Source organism: Dryobates pubescens, chromosome 6 (genome assembly GCF_014839835.1).
Source record: "Dryobates pubescens isolate bDryPub1 chromosome 6, bDryPub1.pri, whole genome shotgun sequence".
Lineage (NCBI taxonomy): Eukaryota > Metazoa > Chordata > Aves > Piciformes > Picidae > Dryobates > Dryobates pubescens.
This window is the reverse complement of record NC_071617.1, coordinates 27,749,572-27,771,436: the sequence shown is the minus strand read 5'-3', so window position 1 is coordinate 27,771,436 and position 21,865 is coordinate 27,749,572. Positions and strand designations below refer to the sequence as shown.

Here is a 21,865-nt window from a genome sequence, read left to right as displayed (position 1 = left end):
TTACTTTTTTACTTTTACTACTGCACCATCTGGGAAAAACCTTTCCTTGAATCCATCAGTATAGAGGCATTTCACTGTGTGATCTGAGAACACAATTTCTTGCATGCCATCAGAATAATGCTTTTCTGTGGAGAAGAAGATGTACAAAGTCTGTCTATTCTTTCACATTATTTTACACAGAATTAGATCAAATTTTTTTTAACATTGTAGTGAGGATGGAAATAATATCCAGTGTACTCCTAAAGATCAACCAAAATTAGCAGAAATTCATTTACATCCCATTATTATCTTTGCATTCTAGAAGGAGACTGAGCAGTAAAGTGATGGAACATACTGGACAATGCAAAGACAATGCAAAGTGAGAAGAAAATACCCAATCTGGTGAAGTCAGAATTGGATGACACTTTCAGAGCAGAAACATGTAGTTCACATTTATGTGTTTCTGCATACCTATCTGAATATTAGGGAAATACAGCACCTCCAGGATATCTGGATAAGCAGTGTGGGTTGTCTACATATCTGCATAATAACGAATCTGGAAGAAGAGTGAAGTGTTTGCAGCATATTGCAGTCACAATATATGCATAAGCAATGTGTTTTAAAATAAGACATCTTAAAACCAAAACCAACAAAGCACCCACACAACCAAAAAAACAAACATAAATGTAATTTTAAGGTAATTTTCTGTATCTGCCATTTATAAAAGTAGCTATGTTTGCATTGCTGCCTCTTCCTCTAATTCATTGCCCTTCCCATGGCTGTATCTAGATGGCACTACTTTCACCTCTGCAGTGTCTAAGAGAACAGTGAATGCACAAAAGTAGTCTTCCCACCTCTTTGCTTAGGCTGTGTCCCCCCCCCCCCATGCTCCCAATTCTGCCAAAGCCTTATTTCCACTCTATCTTACATTAGAATTAATTATTTATATTTACATAATGACAAGTGGGAAGAGCTCCCTGTGCTACCTACCCTACAATTGTATTAAAATCAGTCCTCACTTCAAATGGCTGCCTGTGCCCTTTTCTTTGTTTCAATCTCCTTTAATCTGCATGGCCAACTGCCCAGCTCTTCCTTCTTTGATTGTGACCTTCTTTCCACTTTTGCCTTTGTAGATGAATTGGTTTTACCACTCAGGATTGTTAAACCAACACCCTTCCTTTTCAATTTCTCCTAGAATTGATAGATCAAGATAAATCCTAGGACCTTGTTGGAAAATAACATTTTAGTTTCCTTAATGAGAACAAACAAATAAACAAAGGAAAAAACACAAACAAAAAACCCACCCATGCTACACACCACTCTCTGATCTGGCATGGTCTTTACATCTTCGTTGAACAAGCTGAGTTTTGTTATCCTTTTATCAGCACTGATCTCTTTTTTAGTAGGATTGCAGGAAGTAATGATTCAACGTCCATCAGCAAACACCTCTTTGACCTTTAAATACATAGAGCATCAAATGTAAATGAAGTCAAAAGAAACGAGTAACACCACACTGCCTTCCAATTAAGTTGGACCTTGAATTAAGTCAGACATTGAACTAAGTCATGCTATGTCTTTGTATTTCAAAAGCTATCTCTGCAGTACAGGCACATTAATTTTTGCCTCATTTGTGTGTAAAAGAGGCCAGAAGTAATTTTATTTTCATTGAATGGACTTGCTTCTAGAGTTTGGCCCGAGTTCCCACTCCATCACTGTGTTTTTCTGTTAAGTGAGGTAAGGCACACAGCCCTGTGGCAATGGAAGCCATTCATGGTTTTCCTTGACCACCTTAATTGAGTTACTGTTTGTACTCTTTTCATATATGCTGGTACACTTTCCATGCAAGTCACTCAAGAGACTTCTGCATTGTGGTCACCAAAATGATCAAATCTGATATATTAATATGGATTGCTGACATATATTAACAACCATTTTATTCTAAGTAACAACCATTTTATTCTAAGTAACATAACCCTGTATGGACACTGAGTAGTACAGAATTAAATGTGGCCGCATGCAGATATCTGCAAAATTTCTCAAGACCTCATAACAACAGGGGGCAATAGCATCATCAGTCTGCTCTTCTATAAACAATATATTGATCAAAGAAGACTTCATACCTAGCATAGCCTCTGGCTAATCAATTTTCCTGGACCTGCTATGGCAGATGGTTCTGTTTAGCATATATCAAATGCCATAATATAATTCATTTGGTGAAGCCCAAAGAAGAAGACGACTGGAAATACAGTATAGCTCTGCCATATGGTTGTAATTTTATCAGGCTCTCCACAAAAAGGAAGAATCTCCCAGTAAAATAAACAAACAAACAAATAAATAAGTAATCAAATAAATATACATGCTTGGTGGGGGGAAATGCAGTTTATCCCCAAACAGGCATTGAAATTATTGCAGAGGGCAAAAATTAGTAAAAATTAGTAATGTAAAAATGCTCTTACATCTACTTATGACAAAAGACATTACCACAAAAAGTTTCTCTCTCTTTTTAAACCATCAGTTCTCATTTTGACCCCCCTCTCTCTCAATGCACAAAGGAGTCCAGCCCACCACTCTATTTCATGAATAAAATCTAGCGGTAAAATATTGCAGGGATTTTTTTTCACTATTATTTTTCTTTTGAGGATCAAAGGAACAGATAATTGTATTTGCTACTGCTGCAAGAGGGAATTGTGATTGGTGAAAGCTTTTAGAGACCCCACCTCAGCATTAGCTGTAAAAGAATTGGCATCTCAAAACAGTAGTCTATGAACAGCTGTTGCATTGCAAAAAGCTGTTCTTATGATTGCTTATGGTTTCATTAATCAATACTTGTACTGGTGGGATGAGAAGCCCAGAAATGAACAGACACAGAAAATGAATTACTGTCTTAACTTTATCTAGCCCAAAACTGTATCCAGAATTGACAACTCAGTCAATATAAAGAGAGTGTTTTAACAGAAAAGGCCTGCTTGGAACAGTGTAATTGAAGAGACATCTGGGACTGAGTTCTGATTTGGCCAAGATGAGCAGTGACAGTATTGGAAATTGTGCTTGTCTATCAGCAGTGAAATTAGCACCACCTCACTTGGTCACCTTGCTGAGAATCTTTCCCAACAGCCACACAGTAAATTTCCAAAGCATAGACTCATCTTCAGCATCTGCCTTTTGAGACAATTCATGAGCTGTGGTCCAGGAAAGGCGATGTGGCCACTTCAGAAGGAATTATCCAGTGTTGTGGCAAGAAGTGCAGGCACACAATGGGAAGCTGGCAGGAACTGCCTGCTCATCCCCTTCTGGAAGAAAAGGACTTCTGGGAAAGGGATTAAACCATCTGCTAAGCTGAGCTATGGGCCTCAAGATAAGGGGCAGCTGGGAGCTATCTCTAGAGGCAGCTGGGGGATCTCTGAAGATTTTGACAAGTGGCTTGAGCAAATTGGACAGGCCACACTGAGCTGAACTCCACTGATGCTACTCCACATGTAGCCAGCTCTGTATAACGAAAGACTTCTCTCCAAAGTGATGTTCATCTGGCACAGCTCACTGCCATTAGATCACTTCCAGGAAAAGAAAATAATAAAGTGTCCTTCAATCTTGCACTACAAAACACCATCACTACCTCACCATCATAATTTCATTTCTAATGGCAAGACTATAATTTCTCCCAGCCCATAAATGTGGTAACTGAAACCGAAAGGACTTGATGAAGGTCATAGATCAAATCCTCGTGGAAGACAAGAAAATCCTCTGGTTACTTGGTTTCCATCCCATCATATTTCCTACCATTCATGGTGTGAACTTTACTCTTAATCTTTCCCCTAAGGAACAGACACTTAATTAGAGAGATTATTGTTTGTTGCTACTTGAAGCACTGTTTCTCATCAATACTGCAGTCCTACTGTGTGGCAATGCCAGCGATGAGCAGTGTGAGCAATCTGGCAGTGCAGGCCTAGAGCCTCACATGGTGGTAAGCCATGCTCAGCGTAAGTGCAGAGCCAGCTAGCAGTGTGGCAAAACAGTGCTGTGCCTGCAGCATGCAACTAAAGCAGGACACTGGTAGCTATAAACACAGAAAGTTATCTTGGGACAGCAGGACATGCACTTGCATCAACCAACCTCGTGTGTCATTAGTAGTTGGACCAATAATCTATAATAGTGTGATGTGTGGTCACTCATAGGGAACCAATGAAGCCATGCCAACGAGGCTGTCCGAGTTTATATAAGTTGTAGAAGTTCCCTTGCTATGCACTTTCCTTTCCTTTCCCTTCTTCGCTTTACACTACTGTGCTATACTTGCACCATAGGCCTGCAATACTGGAACAATAAAGGAGCAATACTCCATCATATTGGTCAGCTGTATTGACTCCAATCTCTGTCGTTGATACTATTGGTGTTGTCTTTGAGTATTTTTGCATCTTGTTTTATCTCACCTTCCCATCAAGGTATTCTATTTTTCCCTGAACCTCTTCCTCACTTTTACTTCTTTCTTGATGTAATACTGACCTTCTAGACAAGAGTGATTTTGGAGGCTATATTGTGAAAACATCAGTCAGCATTGTATAAATAAAAATGTTTTTAAAATATTTTCATTAATTTTAATCAACTGTGCAAAACCCAAATTTAGTTTCACATACCCAGAGGAAACTTACCCTTCTTTCTAATATTGCCATGCATTTGTAATTAATTTTGATTTGTAATGATTTTTTTTTTGGTCATAAGTAGAAATATTGTACATTAACTCCCGTTAATTTCTGTTTGCAAAGCAAAAGATAGCACAAAGTTCAAAAATTAGGTGACAAGTGCATTCAAGTGCAACTACACAATAGGAAATTGAGATGATTAACACAAGAAGAAAGAGCAAAAGTGTCTCTGAAATTGGATTACTGATTTGTGAAGAAAGGTACCTGTGTTTGCTAGATCCACCCTTCCAAAACTATTCAGGATGTTACGCATCTAATTTAACGTTACAGTGAGTGCTCTTTGCGCTGTCAGGCAGCTTAAAGGAGCCTTAAGTTAATTGACAAATGGTACATAGCATCCAGAACAATTAGTAATTAATGTTAATTACAGTTTGAAGATGTGGCATATTTTGAATTGTGGGATCCAAAGGAAATGGAGTACTGCTCCCCAATGAGCAATGATAGGCTTGAGTAAAAAGCTGTAAACACAGTGCTTGAACTTTCCTATGCATAGCATAGGAAATGGGAATGAAAGGTTTCCCTTTTAGTGGGGTATTTTATTTCAGCTCACATTTGGAAAGGAGACAGTTGCTGGTTATATAAGCCAGAATCATAAATTGCTCAAACCTCTGCTTCAGCATCCAGAGAAGCAGAACGCTCTGTAGATACTTTGTAGATACTTTGTTGCCATATACTGTTCACCAGCCAACACCATCTAGAAGAAAATTATTTGTTCTACTTGTCTTGATTCACAGAGAAACTGATCCCCCTTTATAGGCACATATTTTTATCCCTTGAATACATAAGCAGATTAAATGGCCCTCTGAAACCAGCCTTAGGTCTTTTGAATTCTAGTCTTAACCATTTAATTTCACCAATACTCGCTGTCTCCTGTGTAAGAAGTGGGTAACAACATGGTTCTCCATTCTTTTAACTCACTGAAATGAAATTACTCAGTTAAATAGAAAGGTAACGAGTAACCCCACAAGTATATTAAACAAATGGGATACTGAATAAGAAATGGCAAAAGAATCTGTCAGCATATGATTAAATCATTTTGATTTCAGGAAATCACTGGATTACACTGGCCAGCTGTACTTTGCATCCTGATGGTCCTTCCTGCTCCACCCCAGTGTAACTCCCATTTAGGAGCCAAACTTGAGCAGGCCACTGGCTGTGCTTCCTTCCCAGAAAGTTTACAGCACTAAACAAGAATTGGAATGAGATTTAATAAAGGCCCTACTATATTGCCAGAAAACAGCCTTCACCTGACTGAAGAGTTATTTTATTACAACAGTGAATAGTGTTGTCTGCATAGAGATTTCAGTTGTCTAATTTAGGCACCAAATGTGACTTAGTCATATAGACTCCCTTCCTATTTAGTGCAAGCAGTCAACTGCCCTGATAGAAATGTCTAAGGTAGGTTGGCATTTTGTAGAGGTGCCCACCTCAGAGATAAGTAAGCCTAAGTGGAAGAGTACCACATAAAGTGTATATGCTAATATGCTTACTACAGAATTATTATATTCAAAATACTACAATAACCTCCCTGAAACAGTTAATCATTCCATGCTGCGAATGTTACCACTAAAGAAATATGGACCATGAGCAGAGAAAACATTCACTACGTGCATCATAGAAAAATATGTGTTTCAAAAATGTGCAACTGAAAATAAAGATATTATGGAAAGTTTGAACAAAATACTATTCTTGTTTTACTTGTTCTTAAACTTTTCTGGTCAGGAAAATCATTGAAATTGTCAGTTTGCTGTGGAATTTATCAGATTGATTTAAACATCCTTTTGAGGTAGAACATTGATCTAGACAGTTCTGAGCATTCTTTGCCTATTCTTTTATCCTGTAAAAATATAGTTTTGGCTGCCCCCATCTCCCTTATCCCTGTCTCACTTGGCTCACCATATTTTTCTTCTCTTTATCATTGAGTCTTCCAGAAAACTGCTTGAAGTCATATTATGTCTAGCTGGTTTTAATAAGGGTAGTATCAACAGATATTCAGAGACTACTTTATCACTAAGGAGATTGAAACAGAAGATTCAAACAGATAGGCTCTCCTAAATGAATTTGGAAGAAACTGAAATAAATGACTCAAGGATGTTGTTAGGCATGAGAGGTTGTCATGCACAGCTACGTATTACCAAAATATCTCAAGGCCAAAGTTCAGGATTCTTTGCTCAGGGATGAGAGTAGAGAATGATGGCAAAAAACTCTGTGGCACAGGCACAGTGGCTGTAAAGATGTAAAGACCACTATGGCAGGAGTTGGAAATTTTTCAAGAGCCAGCTCAGATCTGTGCAAATCAGTACAAGTATAATTTGGAACCTCCCAACTTTCCTTAAGAAGGCACAACCTATATTTTTTTTCTTATATAAAGAAAGTGGGTTGTAACTAAAGCAATAACCTATTAAGATAAAAATCTTCACTGTATACACAACTGTCCTCAAGAAGTAACACAAACAATTGGCCATCTGTGGCAAATGTAAGGATTCGGGTACTACCATGAGATGCCTGCATGGTAGCAAGTTAATTGATGAGAACTAAGTATTTATTCTGCAGAAGACATCTTACTTGTAATTCCGATTTTCTCCAGTGATTCTAGATATTCCTTTGAATTTGCTATGAGCATTTGTTTCTTTCTGCAGTGGGTGAATTTGGTCTTGGTCGTCTTTCAAAGGGTGAGTCAGCTCCTGGCTCCTGGCAGTCTTGAGCTCGTCCATTCATGTTCTGTTCAGAAAGTAAACAAAGAGCATGAAGTTGGCATTAAGACTATAACAAAGAACTGTTTTCAGGTGTGCCTTCTTTGGGCATGATTTTTGGAGGACTTGAACATGTCCCATATATGCTGATGCTTCTGGGAGTGGCAACAAGTTATCACCACTTGCCAATATTGAGGTACTTCACCACTGGGAACGCTCATGTATACATTCAGCTTAATAATTTGCTCTGCTGAGCAGATGAAAACAATTCTCATCGGAATTATCTGAAAACTAACTCAGAAACTGTTAAATATATTTTCTGTTCAGACCTGCAGAAGGCAGAGCTTTTTCCCTGACTTCACCATGCAAGGCTGGGGACTGAGCTGTATTTCTAGCAGCCAAGTCATTGTTTCAGATCAGTACAGCCAAAGACCTGAATGAACGGAAATAAAGTACTTTACTTTACATAGGCAAATATACTAAGAGTTAACTGTTGGAGCTCAGAAGCCAGGAGAGATTTTGCCCTTGAAGGCATGAGTGGTATCAATGCAAGAGAAGAAGTGTATAAATCTTTACATATCCTCAAACAAAGCATTTTTGTATGACTATGATCAAGTTGTCTGGTTCATTTTTAATATGATATTAAATTATGTGTTACCATTCTGCTTTAGTTAACTTCATGGCCTGCAACCACAATCTGGCCATCATTATTACTTGAAAAGCTGCATGAGGCAGCCATGACCTCATTTTCCTCTCAGTAATGGAGTTTATCACTTAAGCAGCAAAATATGAACATTCTCAAAGATACTAAGTTCCCTATGTCCTGCTGCTCTTTACCATTCCTTACCTAATTTTGTTGTTGTTGTTGTTGTTTTCTAACCTAAACAAAGCTGTCTAATATTCTGGTTAAAGGCATGCTAAAGTAAGTCTCAGCAACAGCCAATAAGAGTATTCATTCTCCTCACATTAATATAGTTAAATTAACAAATGTAGCTTCTACACAATTATGTCCAGCCTACCACTGCTATATAACTAGACCAATTGCCCTAAAATACAATGTATTAGAACAAAAAACAGGATGCAAGATAAATATATATATATAGACTGAAGACTGAACACTACTGTCCAGTTCCTTCCAGCATCTCAGCTGATACCAACCTCAAAAAATGCACTAGACTCACATGTGTATAAATAAACTAATCAGAGCTGGAGCATGAACATAAATGTGCAGCTGTCCACAGCTATATATTGTTAGCATGACCTCTGATCTCGGCATCAAGCATCCAGCACTGCATGAGGGGCAAAGATTATATCTGTCCAGCAGATAGCTCAGATACAGCCACTCTGGTATGCACGGTAGGACAGGTTAGTCACATGGAGGTGTCCTGCTGTGCCTCTTAGCCTCTAGGCTAGAAAACAGAGGAAATATAATAACCAAGGACACCAGAAGCAAACAAAACATTTATTTGGAGCCCCTGACAATCAGTTCATACCCCAGCTATAATTTGCAAGTAGGAACTAGGTGCAGGACACAGATATAAAATACATTAAAAAGGCTAAGCACTTTGTGCTAACTGAAATTCTTGCATGTATCCCAGGCACACTGCTGTAGGAGGCACATTGCAGCAGCCTGCTTGTGAGGTAAAAACAAACATGAAGCAAACGTCTTTCTTTTTCCAAGAAAAAGTCAGTTAGTGAAATGCAAATTAGAAAACAAACAAACAAACAAACAAACAAACAAATCCAATGTGTTGGCTACTGCTGTTGATCCAGAAAGAGTGCAGATTCAATAATACAAGAAAATTATGTCTTAAAAATGGCAAACAAACTGCCTTTGTTGAAAGAAGGAAATAACCATAATTGAATCCTCTGCCTGGTGCCAAGAACCACAGCAACATGCAAGGGTGGAGCCATAGGCTGCTTCCTTGAGCCCTATCCAGGCTCAGTTAGGCACCAGATACACGCAGCAAACTGCATCCCAGTTATTTTCACCCTGTTGGCTATATTATTTGTGCCTGCAAAAGTTTGACAACAAAGTGCTTGGAAATAAAAGAATGGGTAAAGTGGGCAAGTGCAGACATGTCATATTGTTCCCAAGAGCATTTTCATTCCTTCCAGTGAGCGAAATTGTCAGCATGGCACAAGTGAAATGCTATTGATGTGGTGGCCATTTTGTGTTTGTAATAGGGTTACTGATTTTAAAATACAAAGCAGATTCTCAGATTGTATAACTCAGCACAGGGCAAACACAGGGAGAATAATCTGCTTTTTGCAGTTAGTTTTATCTCATAAAATTTAAAAAAAAAATAATTAAAATATGTACACATTATATGAGGCAGGATTTTGGGGATAAACTTCTGTATGGAACTGCTAGGGGCTGCTATGTCTAATAACATAAATAAATCCATGGAAAGCTCTTTGAAGAACTTGCACTATTACAAAAGTCAGAGCCATGCAATCTGCGAGGCAGTACTTTCAGCAGGCAGAGAATGGAGCACTGCAGAAATTCTGCACCAGTTGAAAGTCAAAGCCACACCTGGTTTTACTAGTAGTTTTATGAACTACCAAATCCCATAAATATTCACATCTGCAGCACTTATTACAGTCAGCTGGAGATCATCTTCCAATATGTTTACAGGATCACCAGTAAGAGCAGTATTTAATGAAACCATTAGTTTTTAAGACACTGTAAGTATTTTGCTGAAAGACAGTTGTAGGAGGAAGTTATGAAAAGTGATAAACGTAATTCAGAAGTCTTCTTGGCAAGCAGATGTGAAATGCAATTTCTTACTTTGCTTTATATATTAAAATACACATCAATAAATTATGCTAATTTAGCACCACTTAAGAACTAAGCATGAAATATAAAGAGGAAAAGAATATCTTCTGTCTTTACAGTAGAGGGTACCTAGTAACTTCTAACTTATTTCATCACATTAAAAAAACCATACCTGATTTGATTGTAAGCATGCTCAATTTTTATTAGAGCATTTGCATAATCTGTAATCACTTAAAGTTGTGAAGGCACTTCCATCCCAATACCCATTGTTTCAAAACTTACTTCTTACAGAGGTTTTATGGCAAGGAATTTTTTTCCTCCATGAAGATGTGAACTCAAGCCAAATCAAAACAATTTTCACAATTTAATGATTACCAATTACTAAAACAACTCCTGTGAATTTTCACATTTTTCATTTCTATGGTACCAAATACATCCTCAGTATAATCTAAAGATTGGTCCCCCTGAAATAAGAATGCTGCTGACTTTGAGGTTTGTTACACACTTCTCATTATCTTCAAAGAGTGGGCTACCCTGATGTGAATGTGATGCGAGAAGTTTAGCCTTTGTTCTATCAGAGGCTTGATCCTATAAAGCAAATGATCTGAGTTCTTACTGATTTCAGTATAATCTGAAGATGTACAGCAATTTATAAAAAGCATTTGACATTTGCCACACTACCCACACAAACTGATTTCTGATGTATGCAGATTTGCCTGTGAAAATGCATTGCTTTCTCTTTTCTTCATTCAATATAGCCGGTGAAGGGGTTCCTCTACAAGATATACCAGTCTCTAATCCTCTAGTAAGGATGTTCTGGTTTTCTTCTATAAAGACGTGGAATTTTGTGAATATTTATGAACCCTCTTTACGTATTTAAAATCACAAACTGCACAAATGCAGTAAGTTTCATTGCTTAATCTATTAAAAAGAATTAATGTATCTTTCCTTAAACATGCAAGTATTCCATTCCCAGCATAGAGCAAGCCAAGTCCTCCAGATCATGGTAGGTGAAATGGATTTGGGAATATATTGGTGCCAGTAGCTGAGTTCCTTTTCAGGAATGTGAATGCTATGTGATAGTTCAACTTTACTGTGAATGTAACTTCCAAATAGGACTCAAGAACTTTTTTGAAACAGCATCCTGACATGGAGTAGAGTGTGCTTAGCAAGTTCTGACAGAGCAATTGAGAGCCATCAGAAATAAATATTTCTGCCCTGGCAATTACTGCAGGTAGGACAACGGATTTTGACTGACCCCACACAAAGGACAGCCAATGGGGTAAAAGTCCTTTGGTGAAAACCAAAAGAGAAGGAAAATTAAGAACCAGTTTAATAAAAAGGAGTAAATCCTGTACAGGCAGGGTACCCTTTTATTGCCAGAAGTAACATCACTAGGGCAAAAGGCTAGAATGATTGTTTGACCAAAGAACTGGGGTGGTGTTCGGGAGAAATTGAGTGAAGATGTAATTAGGAAATCGTAATTTTCCACTGATGTGAGGATCTCTGTGTCTTAAGAATTGACCACCTTAAATCCAGCCAGGATTTGTCTTCTGCTTTCTGAGCTGTGGCTTCCCAAAAAAATTCCTGAGGGCATACCTGAACCCAAATCCAACCCTGTGTGAATGCAGGGCCTGCACTCCACTCTACCTCCTCAATGTGATCTATTTCTAAATCATGAAGTGGAGAGTGCTTTTGCAGGACCCCTAATGGGGATTTTGCTCCTGTTGGGAGATGACCCTTCAGAGGCTGATCCACCCTACTTAGGTCCTTTTTTAGGATAACCTCCACAGATCTTCCATCAGTTCTGCCTGCTTCCTCTTGAGAATCCACACGATCAGTTTCCCTTTCCTCATCTGCTTGTAGGTTCATGTCTCTTACTGTTTCAGGACATAGCTGCAGGATTTCAGACAACCTCCTCTTTGGTGCATCAACAGGATTTTCCTTCTCTCCCAATCACTTTTGTTTCTTCTGCATTTTACTTGATTACTTTGTCTTCATAGTCAGTCTGATCCTTTATCTCTCACTCAGATAAAGCACAGTCTTTTTTTTCATGTGCACCGATATACATGGACCTACTGACCTGCAGATTTAACTGAAAGCATTCCCCTGGCTGCAGTATGCTTGCATTCATTTGGTCAGGATGGGAGAATTAACCCCAGTAGTCCCAATTAGCTCTTCTGGAATGCTTGCTGTCTTCTTTTAAAACCTTATGTTTAGTTGTTTTTTGGTGGATTTGTTGTTGTTGTTGTTGTGTTTTTCTTCTTTTTCTTGGAGCCTTGCCACACCTTCATTTCATTTCAGAAAAACCTCCTGAGCTGTTACTTTTTCCTTGCTATGAAAAAAAAAAATAATTAAAAATCCTGACTATCACAGTTTAAGAATCATTCTCCAGAAAGAAATATATGATAACTGAGATAGCTGAGACACCAGAAGTCTTAAAGACACTGGCTATGACTAACTGAGTATGTAAGTAACAGCCCCGAGACTACAAGCAAGGTAAAAGAACTTTCAGAAGCTGTTGTTATGTGATACTTCCATTAATTGATTAGTAGAGTCAGAACATTAAGATGGAGCTAAGTACTTATATGATAGAAGATAAGAAAAGTCTTGTCTTTATTTGTTTTTAAAGGAAGTTGGGGTGGTTTTTACAATGGGACACAGACATAGATAAATGCATCAATCTGAGATGTTATTTTGCCAAGGAGACACAAAGAAAATTCCTCATTGACAAAACATGCATCTTCCAATTCAACAAGCCAAACAAAATGCTGTGTCTGACACCTAGAGGTGTCAGACATAAACTTGCCTCAAACTGCACATAAGGCAGAACGCAGAACAGTATCACTGTCCTTGGCCCTTGTACAAAGCCTGTATTTGGAAATGTCCCTATTTTCACATGGGTGGCACATGAATAGCTGCACTGCTTATTTATTGTGAAATAAGCTAACAGAATCAACTTTGATATCTAATTTAGCAAATTGTGTTGAGAATCAGGCACAAACTGTGACTCAGAAAAGATATAGAAACAGAAGAATCCATTGGGAAACACGAGGGATTGTGACTGGGAATACAGATTTTATACTTTTGGAAAAAATGTCTAATATCACATGCAAGAACAGTGGAAAAAATGTGCTGCCATGCAATGAGCCAAAGCAGAGCTCACATTATATACAAGTCTGTGAGAACTTGACAAAACCAAAGTGAATGCACCAATAGCACAGTATTTGCTGCTCTTTCTGTTGTTTTTCTGTAGTATGATTGTTCATTTTAACTTGCACTCCATCAAACACTTCAGAAGTCTTCTGTCTAGCATCAAATGCTGGTGTGATTGGGCTAGGCAAGGAACAAGTAGGCGCTTATTTGTAAACCTCTCCAATTAGTTTTCTTTGGATGTTCTCATGGAACAGATGTTGAGTTTAGAACAGAAATCTTCTCTGCATTTTTTTTTTTTAGATGTAAAGCATGTTAGAAAAAAGCCCACTATCATGTGACATCTACATCTCATTTTAAAACATCCTATTTAGCAGAAATTTTATCATGGTTTTGTCAAGTAACGTGGTTTGGTTTGGGTTTTTTTGTTTGGGGGGGGGGGTTTGTTATTGTTTTTTTGTTGTTTATTTGGTTTTGGGTTTGGGGGTTTTTGGGGGGAGGTGGGTTTTTTGTTTGTTTGTTTTGGTTGGTTGGTTGGCTTTTGTTTGGTTGGTTGGTTTTTGTCTGGTATCAATGTTTCCTTAAAACCAGAAAATATTCAAAAGGAAAAATATTTCAGGCATTTTCTCCAGACTAGTGCTGGTTACAATCACAAAGAACTCACTGTCTCTCTGATAGGGTGGTTTGAGTTAGCTGATGAAGAATGACAGAGGAGAAAAACAGTATCTATAAAGTTGTGAAGGGACAAATTGAGTGCTGCCTGCAAATGAAAGCTAATACAGCCAGGGATATATCTGATTTCATCGGAAATGTGCTTGACACCTTAATTTAGTCACTTACTAATAATTTCTACTGAGTATTTAAAAATTCTGGTTTTAATAGAGCTGCTGGTTATGCAGCACATTACTGTTCTTTCTATACCCCACCTCCACCTAACATGTATAACTGTACCATGGATAATCTTCATTCCAGGGTCTGAGACAGGAAGCAGAGGAGGAGTGAACATTTTCAAGGCCTTACTTGCATCATGAGCTCCATACTGGGCTGCACTGGAAACCAACTTCTGAAGAGAAAAATTAGAGCAGGCCAAATAATATAATTGCCTTGCATGCTGAAAAGCTTGGTTGTGGCCCAAGTTACCTGCTGAGACATTGCTGTTGCTGATCATACTGATGGCTTCTGAACTGTATAAAAGTGGACAATGATTGCTAGAAGACTCACTCATATTATCCGCCCAACCAGGGGATAAAGAAGGCATAGCCTTCTGAATTATTATATAGGAAGAAGGCACCAATACTTGCCAGATCACCAGCAGTCTGCTGTGATCACACAGAATCATAGAATCAAAGAATGTTAGGGGTTGGAAGGGACCTCCAGAGATCACCAGGTCCAGCCCTCCCTGCCAAAGCAGGATCACCTAGGACAGGCCACACAGGAACATAGCCAGGTTGGCTTTGAATGTCTCCAGAGAAGGAGACTCCACAACCCCTCTGGGCAGCCTGTTCCAGTGCTTCATCACCCTCACAGTAAAGAAGTTTCTCCTCATGTTGAGGTGTAACTTCCTGTGTTCTAGTTTATATCCATTATTCCTTGTCCTATTAACAGGTGACACTGAAAAGAGCCTGTCCTCTTCCTCTGAACACCCACCCCTCAGATATTTACAGACATTAATAAGATGCCCTTTCAGCCTTCCCTTCTCCAGACTAAACAGTCCTAGTTCTCTCAGTCTTTCTTCATAGGAGAGATGTTTAAGTCCTTTAATCAGTCCTCATGACTGTGTTGGACTCTCCAATAGATCCCTGTCTTTCTTGAACTGGGGAACTCATTGGCCTTCTTGGCTACAAGGGCACATTACTGTCCCATAGACAACTTACTGTCCACTATGATGTATGGTATTTCTCCTTAAAAATATTGGCTTCTGTGCCCTGCCTTATGAAATCCATGTTAGGGATGTACAGTAAAACCCACCACGAACAAATGTGGCATAGTAAATCCTGTGGGTTACTTTCTGGTCTGGTGTGTGGGGGTTTTTTGTTTGTTGTTTTGTTGCTGTTGTTTGTTTTTCTAATTTTTTTTTCTAATTTTTGCCCTTTCTATTTTTTTAGCCCAGGCTGAATGTAGAGTATCTCCTAATTTCAGAAACTATAACATACACATATATAGTTTATATATATATAAAAGTATATAAGAATAGACATATACAGATATAAAACTACCGCTAGGATACATGCAATACAGAAGAAAACCCTTGTCTCTTATCCAAATCTTCAGCCTTTGATTTCAGAGAAAGTACTTTTAATGCTCAAAAGCAACTGCAGAAAGCAGGAGATGGAGATAACAGGAGGAAACAGGAGAAAACAAATGACATATGAAAACAAACAAGCAACAGACAAAAAGATCCCTAGGAAACCACCTGATATATAAGTAGCTCAGAAAAATGTTAATTTCAGAAATATAGAATAACACTGCTGCAGTCTGCATCTATTCCTCCTGAGACCAGTATGACTTAGAGAGCTGCACAACACAAATATTCTGCGTCCCTTCTTTAGGAACTTGGCTCCAGCACTTCAGGGGCCATGAGCTAGGAATTTGCTACTTACCTTTAAAAGACTGGTGGGTATGAGGGTATATTTCATCAGCAGAGGCTAGTGAGCTCCTCAGTCTTTTCTGCTGCAGAAGGATTCAAAAGTTGTTTATCTATGCTCCTAGAGAAATGTGGAGTCTCTAAGAACTTCACTCCCTCACAAGATGATGCCTTCAATGCCTTCTTCCTGCTTCAATGTAACTGGTTTGCATAAGATGTATACACACCCTACCAGGTTTGATACCTGCTTTGACAAATCCCTAATGTGTATCTGGGAAACGTTATGCTGTCTGTGGGCTTAAAGTCCCTTTAGAATAATTTGCTGTTCCACTGGAAATATTTTGGAAACCTACAAATCTAAAACAGAAGTCCAGGCTGGATGAGCAGATGCTTGTACAGTAAAATAAGACCCCTATGGGATGGATCTTCAATAGGAATGATGAAAAATGGAAGCAGATATAGTAAAGACACAGTACTGGACAAAGACACATCAGAAAGGATGGGCTAAGAAATCATATTTAAAGAAGAGTAGAGCCTATGACACTGCATCACAATTTCCTCCAAAACCTAGGAGGAAGAACCAAATCCAGATGTGGAAACAGGGAACATTTGAAAAGCATCTCTCCATGCTTCTCTTTAGGCTCCAAGGCTCCACACCTACGGCTCAGCAGGTAAGGAATTCTGAAGAATCAGATTTTGTGAGGAAAATTCCCTGACACATCAATAGCAAGAAAAAGATATTTCAGCCTTGACCAGTGTCCTAAGGGCAGATTTGGTGGTGGGTTTTTGGCTTCGATTTTGTTTGTTTGTTTTTTAATGACTAACTTGACAAAATTAAATGCAAAAAGAAATTCCAGCCACTGTCCACATATTTCTTTGTCAGTTTAAAATATTGTAATCTCTAAAAAGGCAGAGGAGCATAATAGTAATGTATGAGGTTTCATAGGTAAGAAATAATTTGCTTCTAAAAGTTCACAGGTAAGAAATAATTTGCTTCTAAAAGTTCACACTGCTTAGGCTGGTAGCTGACTTTGGTTGGAATAAGGAACTGAACACCAAAACTTGCTCTGTTATTAACCTTTTCAATGTTTGCTTTCTCATTGTTGTGGATTGCTAGGGAATTAGTAAGTAAACAGAAGATCTCACCCATGGCCCTGGTTTCTGTGGTTCTTCCTGGACTGCACCACTCAATCAAAGGCACACAAAGCATTTGACTATCCAGGCGACAAAGTAAATACAGACAAAACAGTCAAAACTACTCCATGTGAGGAAGAAATACCTTTGCACAAAGCATCTTGAAAGCCAGTAGGAGAAAACAAGGAAGCACAGTACAGGCTGACAAGAGTCTTTTGAAGTGTTGGTGGGGATTCTCTGTTTTAGCAGACTTTTTTAATTAAAGAGGACTAGTATGTTTTACCTCAGGTACTCTCCTAATATTTATAGAATCATAAAATTGGTTTTGTTGGAAAAGACCCTCTAAGATCATCGATTCTAGCCACCAAAACAAATAAGTAAAAAGCTTTGCACTTGCACAGAGCCTTCCACTGAAATGTTTAAATTGCTTGCACAAAAGTCAGTATGTCTATACATACATCCTCACAAATTCCCCTGAAAACAAGTGGAAAGGTAACTGAGAACTCAGTAAAGATCAACTTAAAATATATATAAAAAAACATATATATATAAAAAACACCAATAACATAAAAAAAGATAGTTTATCCATTAATTCCCAGTAACTTCTGTATGATTTGGGACATGTCTAAAATGACATAATGAAAAATATCATACCTCAACACCAAAGAATAACATTTTTTATTTATTTTAAAATACAGAATAGTTGGAAAAATACTTAGCTGGCTAGTAAAATTTATAGCAGAATTGGAGCTATCAATAATGCCAAAGCAATATCTAACTCTTCATACCTCAGAGTCATTCAAGAGAATAAGAAGACTGGTATCAAGCTAAACAAAATGGAGTTTCCAGATAGTCCCTGGTGATATTTAGGATTTAATGATAAACTTCAAGTCTTTTGTTGTAAGAGATTTGTTGGAAAATACATTTAGAAGGTGTACTTGGTGACCAAGTTTTTTAAAGTTATTAAAGAGTTTGTGACATGTTTGCATTTACTTTGTTGCTGTTCTTACACTTTGAGATGTATTCCTCTTATATTGCCATTTATTTGTATTAAGCTGTTACTTTTCCATACCACCACAGTGGTTGATGCATTTGAAAGCTTTATTTGATGACTGAAAAAAATCATTACTGTGATCACTGACATCAAACAGTGGCAAATAATTTCTACTGTTTGGTAGTTCCACACGTACTCTCAGCATTTGCTACTGGAGTGTTTTTCATGCCACTGAAGTCTGGAGGAGCAGCACTGAAGCTTTTCCTGTGTGGTGGAGCAATCCTGACCTGCACCTCTGCTGCAACAATATTTTCCCACAAAATCTACACACCTTAACATCTGTGTTTCTAGCATTTTCCCTTCCTTCTCCAAGTGAATGGCAGGTCTCCTCCCAGGAAGATGCTGCCAGCCACCACACTAGCAAGCTAGAGTCTTTAAAAGCAGCCTGAATATAGAGCATAGAATCATTTTTGTCTTTTATTTATTTATTTATTTAATCTCTCCTTTGCATTTGAGAGCTGGCAGCCTGGGCAGCCACCTGCCCCAAACAGCCTGCACTGCAGCATGGAAGCATGTAGCAGTGACCTTTGCACTCAGCTTTTTGGTTCATGCTCCTTTTATTTTTGGATAAGCAGTTTCAGATCGAGCTCATGAGTTCCCCCAGGACTTAGCTGTAACAGTGTAAATTAACGGCTTGCTCTTGCTCAATCTTCCTGAATCTTCTGACTTGTTAGTGGCACTTGTTTACCAGTTTTGAATGTATACTACTAGCAACTTAGTAACACTATCCACAAGCCAGTCTAACAATGGAGTTGTCATGAGTTACTCTCATTTAAGTACAGCTCATTTACTATCCACCATTTAGGACACTCCAGGGTGCTTGAACTGCCTATAATTTATCTTGGCCACTGTTAAGGCTCCCCAGGAGAAATTTCTATTGCTTTGAATATTGCTCGTTCAAGTTTCACTGCAGCAGAAGTGACAAGTTTTATTACAGTTGGAAAAGACCTTTAAGATCAAGTCCAACCATAACCCACCTACCAAAACTGCTGAGCTATATCCTGAAGTGCTACATCTAAACATTTCTTAAATGACTGTTCATTCAGGCTGCAAGCTTTGATTACCTCTATAAACCAATAACGTATATATAAAGTCTGACATCTCTGTGCATCCTTTGTGATGTAAAGTTATATTAAAAAACAATAACAAACAAAAACAACCAAACAAAAAAAAGCAGGGTAGGGAGGCTGAGGGGGGTATTGCAGGCATCACATTACACTTTCAGGCAGTTTGTACGGGTTTAACCACCAGAGGGAAATCTTGCACTATTCTGAGTGAGCAGACGCACAAATCAAAGCACACTGATGATTTGAGAAAATGTAACAATGACAATAATTTTACAAGTGAAAGAAACACATGCTCCCAAAAGTAATCTTAAGAGATTCTTAGAATAGTATCACTGTCTCACGACATGCAGTTGCAACAATGAATACTCAATGAACAAGCACATTTTCATACAACCTGCTGGCTACTTAACTCAGGCTGGTGAAAAACCCGGTTTCCCAATACACCCAAGCCTCCACAGTCCTATTGAGAAGACAGTGACAATGATTTTAAATTGGAGCATTGCTGTATTTCTGAACTAGGTAATACCACATAATTGCTCAAGGTGGGCTGGCAATTCCAGCTATGAAAGTAGATGTCATGACAAACACAGGGCCAAAGCCCACAAGAAGGGCACTGTAGGAGTAGGGTTGTTTTCGGATAGCTTTGGAACAGCTATGTTTTGCCCTTGAGTTAGGAATGCACACCTTATCAGTGATTGAGAGAAAGAAAGAGGGAAATGTAGGGGAAGATTTGCCCTTGCTTGAGTTAGAGAAGGTCACGTTTAACCTTTGACTTAGAAAAGAATGTAAGCATCTTGTAATTGAGGAGAAAGACTTGGCAGAATTTGGTTGGATGTGTTGAAATATAGTTTTGCTATTTTAACTTACTGTATGGCACAATTACACAGATGCCAATAGAAAATAACCAATTAAGACCTGACACATGTGCTTTCTAAAAGAGTATAGAACTTTGCTGTGTAACATAATAAACTTCTTTGCCTGGAAATACTTGGCCTGGAAGCTGTGCTTATAGTGACTCTAGGGTGATCAAACACCAAAACCATATTACAACAGGGTGTTTTTCTAGTGGAGATACACTGCCTATAACAGACTAGAACAGCAATAATGTAGATACAGATTACACCAAGAAAACTAACTGATGTATATATCACTAACCCCTCCTTCCTTTGCAAGGCAGATTTCATAGAATCATAGAATGGCCTGAGTTGGAAAGGACTTTAAAGATCATCTAGTTCCATCCCTGCTTCCATGGGCAGGCACACTTCCCACTAGATCAGGTTGCTCAAAGCCTCATGAAGCTTAAATACTTCCAGGGATGCGGCATCAACAACTTCCCCGGGCAGCCTGTTCCAGTGGCTTACTACCCTCAGAGTAAAGAGCCTAATGTCCTCTAGTTGTCCTGCCTCTGCTCTAGTTGTTCTGTCTTTGTCCTATCACCACATGTTCTTATAAACAGTCCATCTCCAGCTTTTCTGTAGGTCCACTTCAAGTGCTGGAACACTGATAGAGGTCTCCCCAGAGTTTTCTCCTCTTCAGGCTGAACAGATCTAACTTCTTTAGCCTGTCCTCATAGGAGAAGTGCTCCATTCCTCTGATCATCTTTGATACTACTCTCAGCCCTCTCAAACAGATCCTTGTCTTGTCTTGTGGGCCTGAGAGCTGGACCCAGTACTCCAGGTGGGTCTCACCAGAGCAGAGGGGCAGAATCACCTTCCTTGACCTGCTGGCCATGCATCTTTTTATGCAGCCCAGGATATGGATGGATATTTGAGTTGCCAGCACATATTGATGGGCTCATGATAAGCACCTCATGTTAAGAGGTGATTGTCCTCTTGTACTCAGTTCTGGTGAGGCCACACCTTGAGTATTGTGTTCCGTTATAGGCACCTCAATACAAGAGAGATGTGGAGGTGCTGGAGTGAGTGCAGAGTAGGGCAACAAAGCTGGGGAAGGGCCTGGAGAATAAATCTTATGAAGAGTGACTGAAGGAGCTGGGGCTGTTTGGAAAAGAGGAGGCAGAGGGGAGACCTCATCGCTCTCTATAACTACCTGAAAGGACATTGTGGAGAGGCTGGTGCTGGTCTCTTCTCACAGGTAATTAGTGATAGAAAAGAGAGAATAGCCTCAAGCTGTGACTGGGTAGGTTTAGACTGGACATTAGGAAAAATTTTTTCACAGAAAGAGTGGTCAGGCATTGGAATGAGCTGCCCAGGGAGGTGGTTGAATCACCAACCCTGGATGTGTTTAAAAGTCATTTGGATGTGCTTGGGGATATGGTTTAAGGGTGAACTTTGTAGAGTAGGGTTGTCAGTTGGACTTGGTGATCCTGAGGGTCTTTTCCAACCTGGTTGTTTCTGTGATTCTCTTACAGTAGATCTTCATTATTCCAATCCTTGCATTACACAACTTTTGTGGTGTGATTAGAGCCCTTACCGTTGAAGTCAAAAAAGTCAATGAGCACCTCAGCCTTTTCCATGTTCTATGCTATTAGGTCTCCTGTTTGCTTCCAGAGAGTGCCCACATTTTCCCTGTTCTTCCTTTTGTCACTGATACACTTTTAAAAACGTAATGTAATTTAATTCTATCTGCGCCTTAGCTGCTTGGACATCTTCTTTATCTTTTTATTCCTCCCAGGTTACCTGTCCCAGCTTCCATCCTCTTGTGAGCAGGATTATTTTGACAGCTGGGTGCTTGGCTTTTAATTAAGTAGGTGTATTTTAAAATCTGT

The 21,865-nt window shown here is 38.8% G+C and overlaps 1 pseudogene; it reads right to left on the bottom strand.

Moving 5' to 3' along the window:
• On the bottom strand, positions 1-21,613 carry LOC128897286 (uncharacterized; annotated as a pseudogene).
• Positions 21,614-21,865: the final 252 nt, after the last annotated feature.